Raw genomic sequence first — 12,539 nt, 5'->3', positions numbered from 1 at the left:
GGGACGAGGGCCGCGATCGGTGATGAGGACGGCCGGTGAGGGCGGCGACCGGTGAAGAGGGCGTCGCGGAGGTGCTTCAAGCTCGGTCGTTTCTCTCGCGGGGGTGTGGCGGGGCGTCGGCGGCGCTCGAGGGCATTCCAAATTTAATCGCGGGGGAGGGGGAGGGGGGCGACTGCGAGGAGGACGAAGCAGGGAACAGATCTGACGGTGTTTACCGCTGGTTCGGGCGGCCAGGACTCGACCGGCCCAACCGTTCGGCCAGTGCGCCGGTGCCTAGCGTCGCCCAATCTAGATTTAGGTTAATAATTGTTAGGTTATATGCTAGCCTATGACATGTAGCCCCCTCTAGTGTAATTTAGTCTAGCTACTTTTATTAGCACATGTGACACTTACATGTGGGTCCCCTTCACCCTGTTGACCCTGCTGACTGGGACCCCCTGGGGCCCACTGTCAGCCTCACATGTACACTGTTGGGTACATTTCTGGGTACCCCTAGCAACTTAGTCATTTATTTCGAATTACTAATATTTTCAGAAATTGTTTTAAATTTTAGAAATTCATAGAAAATAATTCGTAACTCGGATGAAAAAGTTTTATACATGAAAGTTGCTCAGAAAAATATGATGAATCCAAATACGCTCTTTGTTCATCCGTCACGTGCCCCTACCATAGCGAACATGCATCCGTCCCCCTCCGTTTCATCTGTCCGAAAATGCCAAACTTCGAGGAAACTTTCCCGGATGTTATCCCCCTACACCAGTATCGTGGAACACCGCGTTAGAACACCCCTAGCGCTGCTTTTGTCTTGTCATGCATAGTATTGCACTTGTTTGCTCTGTATTTACTGTTTCCTCGCCATCTTCTCTCCGGTAGACCCCGAGACCGCAGCTGATGCCACTGTGATCGACTACGTCGACGACGACCCTTCTCCCCGTTCGGCAGAGCATCTAGGCAAGCCTCCCTTTGATCATCCTGATATCGCCCATTCCATTCTCTCATGCTTGCATTAGATTTTGCTACTGTAATTGATTGCTCCTATTCTGATGCATAGCCTGCTTTTGTACCTGCTATTGTTACCTACCTGCTTACCCTAAACTGCTTAGTATAGGTTGGTTAGTGATCCATCAGTGACACCCACCTTGTCCTTGTTGCCCCTGCTTCATCATCGTCGACTCGATCAACGTGATCGATGACCAAAGACCGACACAGCACCTCACCCCCTTTAGTTGTACGACTCTGCATAGTTACTATCGAGTGCTGAGGGTGATACCTCGTAAAGCACTCTTGATGACAACTATGCGGTGTAGCTATTCGGTCGTGGTCAGCGACGGTGATTCCTCCTTCACCATTCCTGATACAGCTCTATCGTGCAACACCTCAAGTGTGAACCTCGAGGGTGGTTCCTCATATGTTCACCTTGATGATTACATCGAGTGGAATCCATCGAGGGTGATGCCTCAGATTCCCCCTTGATGTTATGGACACAAGGATACCTGAACTTTACTTGAGACCATTGGTGATGTCGGGTCGGCCCTGAGGGGTACCCGCGAGTTGATGTGAAAGATGGGCGGGCCCGGAGAGCACCCGGGAGTTGTTACGGTGGCTGTTGGCTATTTAGTGGTATCACCCAGGATGGGGTGGTAGCTGTAGGATCGAAATTATGTTTAGAGGGGGGTGATTACACTACTTGACCAAATAAAAATCTAGCCTTTTCCCAATTTTAGTTCTTGGAAGATTTTAGCAACTTCCACAAGTCAAGCAATCAACCTACACATGCAATTCTAAGAGTATAGCAGCGAAAGTAAAACAATTGCATATGAAGGTAAAGGGAGGAGTTTGAGGGAGCAAACACAATGTAGACACGGAGATTTTTTATCCTTGGTTCCGATAGGTGGTGCTATCGTACATCCACATTGATGGAGACTTCAACCCACGAAAGGTAACGGTTGTGCGAGTCCACGGAGGGCTCCACCCACGAAGGCTCCACGAAGAAGCAACCTTGTCTATCCCACCATGGCCGTCGCCCACGAAGGACTTGCCTCACTCGGCTAGATCTTCACGAAGTAGGCGATCTCCTTGCCCTTACAAACTCCTTGGTTCAACTCCACAATCTTGACGGAGGCTCCCAAGTGACACCTAGCCAATCTAGGAGACACCACTCTCCAAGAGGTAACAAATGGTGTGTTGATGATGAACTCCTTGCTCTTGTGCTTCAAATGATAGTCTCCCCAACACTCAACTCTCCCTCATAGGATTGGATTTGGTGGAAAGAAGATTTGAGTGGAAAGCAACTTGGGGAAGGCTAGAGATCAAGATTTATGTGGTTGGAATGGAATATCTTGACTTCAACACAAGTGTAGGTGGTTCTCTCTCAGAAAATATATGTTGGAAGTGTAGGCATGTTCTGATGGCTCTCTCCACGAATGAAGAGTGGGTGGAGGGGTATATATAGCCTCCACACAAAATCTAACCATTACACACAATTTACCAAACTCGGTGGGACCGAATCATGAAACTCGGTCGGACCGATTTAGTTCAAAATGTGAACGTTAGGATTTTCGGTGGGACCGACATGTCAACTCGGTGGGACCGATTTCGTCAGGGTTAGGGCATAACGTAATCTCGGTGAGACCGATTACACAAACTCGGTGAGACCGATTTTGGTAATAGACAAACAGAGAGTTGGTCAGGCAAACTCGGTGGGACCGATTCGCTCATCTCGGTTGGACCGAAACGTTACGAAAGGGAAACAGAGAGTTTGCATTGCAATCTCGGTGGGTCCGATCGCTCATCTCGGTTGACCGAAACTCTACGAAGGGAAACAGAGAGATTACAATCCCATCTCGGTGAGACCGAGATCCCTATCGGTGAGACAGAAAAGACTAGGGTTTGTGGCAGTGGCTATGTCAAGTGAACTCGGTGGCGCCGGATAGATCAAATCGGTGGGGCCGAGTTTGACTTTTGGTTTGGGACATATGTGGATATGAGAAAGTATTTGAGGGTTTTTGGAGCATATCACTAAGCATTTTGAGCAAGAAACTCATGAAGCAACACCTCACCCCCTCTTGATAGTATTGGCTTTTCCTATGGACTCAATGTGATCTTGGATCACTAAAATGAAAAATGTAGAGTCTTGTGCTTTGAGCTTGAGCCAATCCTTTTGTCCTTAGCACTGTGAGGGGTCCACATTCTAATCCATGTCATGCCAATCATTGAGCTTTCCTGAAATATTTATCTTGAAATAGCATTAGCTCAACGAGCTATATGTTGTTAGGAATTACCAAAACCACCCAGGGATAGTTGCACTTTCAATCTCCCCCTTTTTGGTAATTGATGACAACATATAGATCAAAGCTTCGACAAATGATAATAAGATTTAAAAACATCGTCGCTTTAAGAAGTATGTGATAAACATGATCTCCCCCTAAATTTGTGCATTATTTAAAATTTGCTTTTGAATGCAAATGCACAATCGATTAGGATCATGGGTTACTCTCGCATGTCACATACATCTTGGTGGAGCGCTCAAAATGATAGAAATTAAAAGCATGCACTCATCACCAAGCAAGTGAATGATCATATAAGGATATAAGAGATAATATCATCCAACAAGCATTAAGGTAGCATATGATCAAACACATGATCAAACAAGTGTCTCACAAGAACAGAAAGTATCTCACACAAGCACACAATCAAGAAGTTCAACCAAACCAAAAACAAGAGAGATAAAAAGCAACACTCTATCTTGAAGCCTATGATCTATACATTTTTCTCCCCCTTTGGCAACAAGTTACCAAAAAGTTCAAAAATGCGTAGTGCTAAACGTCTCTCAGGCTTGATCTTCGGGAGGTGGTGTAGAGAGAACTCCAAGGACGAAGGAATCTGTTGATGTGGCTGGAGCTAGTGGAGTGGCTGCTGGAGGTGGCACTGGACCTGTAGCTGCTGGTGCTGACGCTGTAGCTCGAGAATCTCTCACTGGCACTGCAGCAGATCTCTGTCCTCTAGGTACTCGCTCAAATGCATCAGTGGTTGCCTTTCCCTTCTTCTCTTCTGCTTCCTCCTGAAGCTACTCAACTGCGGTTTGGATCTTAGTTACCTTGACATCAAGATCATAGAATTTCTGCTCAATGATCCTCTCCAAGCTTTCCTGGTTTTGAGTCAGGGTGGCCAAGCCCTTCTCAATCCTCAAGGTGGATTGGATCAGATATGCTAGCTGATCTTGCTTGCTCTTCACGAAAACTTGAGATGCCTCTTTAACACTTGGCATCTTGGCAGCTTTCTCAGCTTTAACTTTGGCTTTCTTCTCATGTGCTTGAACTGATGATGGTTCATTCTCATCCACCACAACTGTGTTGTCTTCAAATTCAGGGTATATGGCCAGGTGCTCCTTATCCAATAGATATTTGACTGTGCCCATCTTGGAGATGAGCACCTGAATTTGTGGGGCATACCCGCAGCTTCTCTTTTTATCAGCTGTTGTCCTTTTGATTGTCTCTACAATCAGACTCATGACTTTGAACCTTTGAGGCACATCAAACAAATGTAGCAAATTGATAGCATGTCCTCTGATCATCTTGTGATCACCTGACTTGGGTAGCAATGTGTGCCTTAGGATCCAGTTGATGATCGGCAGACCAGAAAACAAGAAGTGGACAGATCCAAGCTTATGAGTCTCTAAAGCATCATCTGGGATCTCTCTGTACATGTGTGCCATAGTGTTGTGGTCTTTCTTCTTCTTGGCATAAACATCCAAGTCATCCTCGTGCTCTTCTAGGGCATTGATCAACTGAGCCCATTCTTCCAAAGAGGATTGGTACCTAGTACCTTCTAACATCCAAATGATCTTTCCATCTGGATAGAAGTGAGCTGTGGAGTAAAACTGCATGATAAGCTCATCATTCCACTTAGTGAGCTTCTGGGCAACAAATGTATCAACTCCACATGCTTTGAAGCTGTCATATAATCCTGGATAGTGATCTTCGTTTTCCTTGATGTACTCCCAGTCAACCCATCTCATGTCACACACTATGGGCTTCTTGTCAAGCAGGACAGTCTCATAAAAGTCTGTTGTTCCTTTGTGTGAAACCTGTAGTCCACAATAGTTCTCCTCCTGACAGCATATGGATCAGACTGTCTCCATAATCTCAGTCCTGAATCCTTCCTGATCTTCATATTTTCTGCAACAGGATGTGCATCATTGTGGTCAGGGATCTTGGGCTTGAGCTTCCTTAGCACTTGGGCTTCGTCATCTTCTTCATCAACAGTCTCGGGCACTGGAGCCTTGTTCTTTTCTGCAGCTGGAATGTTTCTAGTGCTTCTCTTTGGAGCAGACTTCTGAGATGGAGCTTTAGGAGCAGACTTGGGCTTTGATGGAGCAGCCCCTGACTTTATAGCATCTCCCATAAGCTTCCGAGCTTTGGGTGCTGGAGCAGCATCCTCTTCCTCTTCTTCATCATCTCTCATCATTGATGGCTTGCCAATAACTCTGGCAATGGTCTTCTTGACCCTTTCTTTCCTCTTCTTGCCTTCACCTCTTTCTTTGGGTTCAAGAGTGAACTCCATTGTTTCTTGAGTGGAGGCTCTGGCTTTTAACATTGGAACTCTTCTTGCTGGAGCCTTTGTTTTCAGTCCTGGCTTACTTGCAGCAGCTGTGCCATACTCCTTTTTCAGCACCTTTTTCCTTGAAGTGGCTTCATCCTCAATAGCCACATAATCCTCATCTTCAGAATCTGAGGTTTTCTTCTTCCTTGTCCTGGTGGCTGCCTTTGGCAGGTTACTAGGTGTGCTCCTGCTGCCCTCATCATAGCTGCTGGAAGGACTAGTGCCCTCACTCAACTAAACCTGCTCTTCAGACTTGTTCTGACTGTCACTTTGATCAGAAATCTTCAGGCAAACTGTCGGCAGACCCTGTGAATAGGTTGTAGATGAGGTAGAGTAGATGAGCGTCACAAAGTACAGAGGTTTTGGAAAACAATTGAGTCAAAACGCTTAGTTTTATTTTTCTACAGAAGTGATCTCGGAGCTACCGAATTGACAAACTCGGTGATACCGAAGCAAAACTTGGAACCTAAACTAGTGAACTCGGTTGGGCCAAGTCACAGTTTGGTGGCACCGAGATTGCTAGGGTTTCATAGAATCTTGAACTCGGTCACACCGATTTGCACGTTTCGGTCGGACCGAAAAGCGCATGTGCAATGCACAAGGCCGAATCGGTGAGACCGATTTCTACAGTTCGGTCGGTCCGAGATGAGTTCTGCGGAGAGCTGACCCTAAAATTTTCGAATCAATCTAGACCTAAGGAATTTTTAGCTGGATGGATCAATCTCAATCGTGGCAACAAACATGGCATTATCCTTGTGCTAGGAATCAGAGTGAAAAAGACAGCACAAGGGGTCGAGCACTTACCCTAGAGCGGCGAGTGTTCGCTACGGCGGCAACGGCGGAGCAGATTTCCGTTGACGGTGGCGGAGACCAGCGGCGGGAGGTCGCTGGCGGCGAGAGGACGATCCGGAGACCCGAAGAGGCAAAGCAGGTTACGCGCAGGTGAAGGGTTTCGGAAAAATTTCCAAAATTTGACCTGTCTGTATATATAACCTGACCTTGTCTGTCTGACCGAGTGGAACAACCTGGTGGCACCGAGATGCAAAACCGCAGGCAGTTACTGCAACTCGGCGTGACCGAAAGGTTCTAATCGGTTGCACCAAGATTGAAAACCTAGATCAACTAAGTGATCTCGGTAGGACCGAAAAGGATGAATCGGTCATACCGAAATGCACAAAGAGGTTTTGGAAGTTTAATTCTATGATGAATCGGGGACTCCGAGTGCTCCTCACACAGAGTGGTTCGAATCTGACTTGATCAAACTTTGTGATGTAGCATGAATAGAGTTTGAGACGAGAAAATCATAGATAGCTAGAGGGAGTTCTTAGGCATTCTTGTCCATCCATTTGGCAAAAGAGAAAAAGCCAAACAATCAAAGCAACAAATAGATGTCCTCGAATGAGAAAAATATGCATCCAACATGCTCACACAATTAAAATGGCAAATGAAATATGTGACAAAGCATGCACAAACACTCTAGCTTCTATCAAGCAATTGGCGATGACTAGGTCATCTATATATGAGTATATTGACTTAGGAGTCAAATGAGAACATTTGATCATAGGTCATACTCATTGTTTAAGCACAAGTGGGGTTACCACTTTTACATAAAGCACTGTTGTGCTCACACCATTAGAGTTGCTTTAGCTCAATTTTAGAGTAAAGCTCCCCCTAGATGTGATATCCCCCCTAAGAGGGATGAACTAACCTTGGGTTTTGTCGATGATGACTTCATGTATGTAATGAAGATGTGGATGCTCAATGTTGATGTAGATCATTTGGAGCAATCCTTTGGAGTGAGTTGCACTTTCAATACCTACACGGGTTGGTCCCACAAGGAACAAGCAAGTATATCCATAGACATAGAGTGATGTATACACAAGATGATGTCCATGAAAGCATTAGGTACCTTGTCCCTTGTCTTACCAACAAGAGGGTTTGTGACTCCTTGAACTAGTCCAAGATGTGGAAGTTGTTTGCACTTGTCCTTGCCAAAATGATAAGAGTGAAGTATGTTGGCGGAGTCACCCTCAAGAACTCTCTAGTTCTTCTTCTTTGGGATCCACACCATCTTGATGGGAATCCTTGGAGTTGTAGTCGTACTTGATGAAGTAGAACTTGATGTAGTCTTGGGAACCCACTTGACCAAGGCCTTAGGTGCTTCTTCAAATGCATCAATCTCCTCTTGAAGCTTGTCCTTGCCTTTTTGCTTGTGGTCTTGTGGTGGAAGATCACCTTGAGCTTGTGTTCCTTGGAAAGAAGTAGGATCATACTTCTCTTGTTGAGGAACAAACTTCGTCTTGGGGTATTGATCTTCTTCCCACTCAACTCCATTGGCATTGAACTTTCGTTCAAAACCAACACCTTGATTCTTTCTGTGCCTTCCTTGCTTGCGTACAATTTCCTCAAATTGCTTACTTCCGGCAAGGCTCTTGTAAACACCTTTCTCTATAATTCCCTTCAATAAGCTATATTCTCGCTCAAGTGTAACTTGGCTAAGAGAATCATTAGCGGAATCAAGAGAGCTACTAGAAGCAACAACATTGGATTTAGCATGATTGTTGTTACTACTAGATGAAGAATCTTTCTTGTTCTTGTTGCTAGATTTAACTTGTGGCATGTAAGTAGACAAGAGTAAACGCTTGGCAATGTAAGAAGAACTTTTCTTGCGAAGATTATCATTGATTGCCTTTAAAAACTCATGCTCTTGCTCAAGGTTAAGCTTTTCAAAGCGTAGCTTCTCATGAGTCTTTAAAAGTTCTCGATGATCTTCCAAGGTAGTTTCATGAGCTAACTTAAGAGTGTTTAGTGATTTAGTTAGACGCTCAATCTCCTTATTATCATCGTCATTCGTTTTATCTTAATTAGCATGATTAATAGCAAGTTCATCATAGTTTTCATAACTAGAGTTGTCAACAAGTAAATCATCATCTCCAAGCAAATCATCTTCATCACTATTGAAATCAACATACTCGGGGTGTGTTACCTTTGTACCTTTAGCCATGAAGCATCTTCCAATTCCTTCATTTGGTGAGTCAAATATGTCATAGGAGTTGGTTGTCACAAGTGCTAGTCCGGTAACACCTTCATCTTGAGTATATTCGGAGTCGAAGTGATAACTTCTTTCGGAGTGATGATCGGAGTCGGAACCGGATACCCATTCACCAACATGAGCTTGATGTCTTCCTTTTGTGTAGCTCCTTGATGACTTATCCTTTCTTTCCGAATCCTTTCTTCTCCAAGAGGGTGTTCGTTCATAACGATCATCCCTACTCCTTCTTTCTCTTGGTGGTGATTCTTCTCTTCTACTCATTCTTTTGGGAGAATCTTCTCTTCTTTTGTAGGGAGCCATACACTCATTGGAGTAGTGTCCGGGTCTTCCACAATTGTAGCAATTTCTTTCGCGACTTGAAGATCTCTTGTCATTGTAGGATCTTGACTTGGAGCTTCTTTCCTTGCTCCTTCTCTTGTAGAATTTGTTGAAGTTCTTCACCATTAGACTCAATTCTTCATTGAAGGTTTGCTTCTCACTTGATGATGTGGGAGCTTCACATGAGGCTTTGTAAGCACCACTTGACTTGTTGTGGAGCTCTTCCTTATCCTTGAGTGACATCTCATGAGCAACAATTCTTCTAATGACTTCCGTTGGCTTGAGATCTTTGTAATTGGGCATCATTTGGATCAATGTGCATACGGTAGCATACTTTCCATCCAAGGCTCTTAGGATCTTCTTGATGATGAATCTATCGGTCATCTCTTCACTTCCTAAGCCGGCAATCTCATTTGTGATGAGAGCAAGCCTAGAGTACATTTCAGCGATGCCTTCACCATCCTTCATTTTGAACTTGTCAAGTTAGCTTTGAAGCACACCCAATTTGGATTCCTTGACGGAGTCGGTACCTTCGTGCATATCAATCAAAGTATCCAAATTTCCTTTGCATTCTCAAGACGGCTGATTTTGTTGAATTCTTCGGGGCACAGTCCGTTGAAGAGAATATCACAAGCTTGAGCATTGTATTGCAGCATCTTCAACTCTTCCGCGGTAGCTTCACGGTATGGTTCTCTCCCATCAAAGAATTCACCTTGCAAGCCAATACACACAATAGCCCAAACGGCGGGGTTATGTCCAAGAATATGCATTTTCATCTTATGCTTCCAACTAGCAAAATTAGTACCATGAAAGTAAGGACCTCTACGGTGGTAATTTCCCTCGCTAGACGCCATACTCTCCTAGGTTGTGAAACCAAAGCTATGACCACCAAAATCCATGGAAATGAAAGCAAATGGAGACCAAAGCTCTGATACCACTTTTAGGATCGAAAGTATGTCTAGACGGGGTGATTATACTACTTGACCAAATAAAAATCTAGCCTTTTCCCAATTTTAGTTCTTGGCAGATTTTAGCAACTTTGCACAAGTCAAGAAATCAACCTACACATGCAATTCTAAGAGTATAGCAGCGGAAAGTAAAACAATTGCATATGAAGGTAAAGGGAGGAGTTTGAGGGAGCAAACGCAATGTAGACACAGCGATTTTTTATCCATGGTTCCGATAGGTGGTGCTATCGTACATCCACATTGATGGAGACTTCAACCCACGAAGGGTAACGGTTGCGTGAGTCCATGGAGGGCTCCACCCACGAAGGGTCCACGAAGAAGCAACCTTGTCTATCCCACCATGGACGTCGCCCACGAAGGACTTGCCGCACTCAGGTACATCTTCACGAAGTAGGCGATCTCCTTGCCCTAACAAACTCCTTGGTTCAACGCCACAATCTTGACGGAGGCTCCCAAGTGACACCTAGCCAATCTAGGAGACACCACTCTCCAAGAGGTAACAAATGGTGTGTTGATGATGAACTCCTTGCTCTTGTGCTTCAAATGATAGTCTCCCCAACACTCAACTCTCTCTCATAGGATTGGATTTGGTGGAAAGAAGATTTGAGTGGAAAGCAACTTGGGGAAGGCTAGAGATCAAGATTTATGTGGTTGGAATGGAATATCTTGACCTCAACACAAGTGTAGGTGGTTCTCACTCCGAAAATATATGTTGGAAGTGTAGGCATGTTCTGATGGCTCTCTCCATGAATGAAGAGTGGGTGGAGGGGTATATATAGCCTCCACACAAAATCTAACCGTGACACACAATTTACCAAACTCGGTGGGACCGAATCATGAAACTCGGTCGGACCGATTTAGTTCAAAATGTGAACGTTAGGATTTTCGGTGGGACCGATTTCGTTAGGGTTAGGGCATAACGTAATCTCGGTGAGACCAATTACACAAACTCGGTGAGACCGATTTTGGTAATAGACAAACAGAGAGTTGGTCAGGCAAACTCGGTGGAACCGATTCGCTCATCTCGGTTGGACGAAAGGTTATGAAAGGGAAACAGAGAGTTTGCATTGCAATCTCGGCGGGACCGATCGCTCATCTCGGTTTAACCGAAATGTTATGAAGGGAAACAGAGAGATTACAATTCCATCTCGGTGAGACAGAGATCCCTATCGGTGAGACCGAAAAGACTAGGGTTTATGGCAGTGGCTATGTCAAGTGAACTCGGTGGCGCCGGATAGATCAAATCGGTGGGGCCGAGTTTGACTTTTGGTTTGGGACATATGTGGATATGATAAAGTAGTTGAGGGTTTTTGGACCATATCACTAAGCATTTTGAGCAAGAAACTCATTAAGCAACACCTCACCCCCTCTTGATAGTATTGGCTTTTCCTATGGACTCAATGTGATCTTGGATCACAAAAATGAAAAATGTAGAGTCTTGTGCTTTGAGCTTGAGCCAATCCTTTTGTCCTTAGCATTGTGAGGGGTCCACTTTCTAATCCATGCCATGCCAATCTTTCCTGAAATATTTATCTTGAAATAGCATTAGCTCAATGAGCTATATGTTGTTAGGAATTACCAAAACCACCCAGGGATAGTTGCACTTTCAGTAGCTCCGGACTTGTCCCATCAGCCGTCACTTCTTTTTAATAATGCACTAATAGGTTGGGGTATTTGTTCCTAGCTGGCAACTGGCCTTTACGCACTAACCATCACGCGAGAATAGTTATGGGCCTCGACGTCGCAGTAGCAGCCGAAGCTTTGTCAGACGTCCAGTTCAGCATTGTGGCCGGGCCGGATCATGCCATCCACTTCACGGGTGGTGCTGGTATTCCCCTGCACACAAGGACCCGGAGTGCAAAGGGCGATGGGCCCAAGACCCCTGAGTGCTTAGGATGTAGACCGGCGAGGACCTCTCTGCTAAGCCTAGGTACGGTTGCAACGTGTTGATCTTCCGAGGCCGGGCATTGACTCAGAAAAGCATGTTCGTCTAGAGTAATCAAGCGTGTTGGGTAACGTGGTGCACCCCTCCAGGGAAGTTATCTATTCGAATACCGTGTCCACAGTAATGGACGTTCAGACTTGTATCCTGATCTATTACAACTAGAACTGGTTACTTGAGACATGTGATGGATATATGGCCCTGGGATTGCTTTCTCGCAGGCAGTCGAGGAAGCATCTCTGGGTGTTAATGTTACAACATGCTTGTTAATTATAATCTGCTAATCTTTACTCTTCTACATGCTGCATGATGCTTGGAGCTGCCTAAAGATGCTAGTCTTTGATAGGCTAGGCCTTCCCCTCTATTCTGGCGTTCTGCAGTTCAGTCCACAGATACATACCTTCCTTTGATAATGCATACTTAGTATAGATCTGATGCTTGCGAGTACTTTGGATGAGTACTCACGGTTGCTTTGCTACCCCTTTCCCCCCTTCTTTCTTCTTTCCGGTTGTTGCAACCAGATGGTGGATCCCAGAAGCCAGATGCCACCCCAGTCGACTACTTCTACGTGGAGACCGCCGACGACCAGGATTAGTTAGGAGGTCCCAGGCAGGAGGCCTTGCCTCTTCGATCGTTGTTGCTTTTGTGCTTGCCTTCT

The sequence above is a fragment of the Triticum aestivum genome, chromosome 6D, assembly GCF_018294505.1.
Source record: "Triticum aestivum cultivar Chinese Spring chromosome 6D, IWGSC CS RefSeq v2.1, whole genome shotgun sequence".
NCBI lineage: Eukaryota > Viridiplantae > Streptophyta > Magnoliopsida > Poales > Poaceae > Triticum > Triticum aestivum.
The sequence above is the reverse complement of the archived record's forward strand: the minus strand, read 5'-3'. Positions refer to the sequence as shown.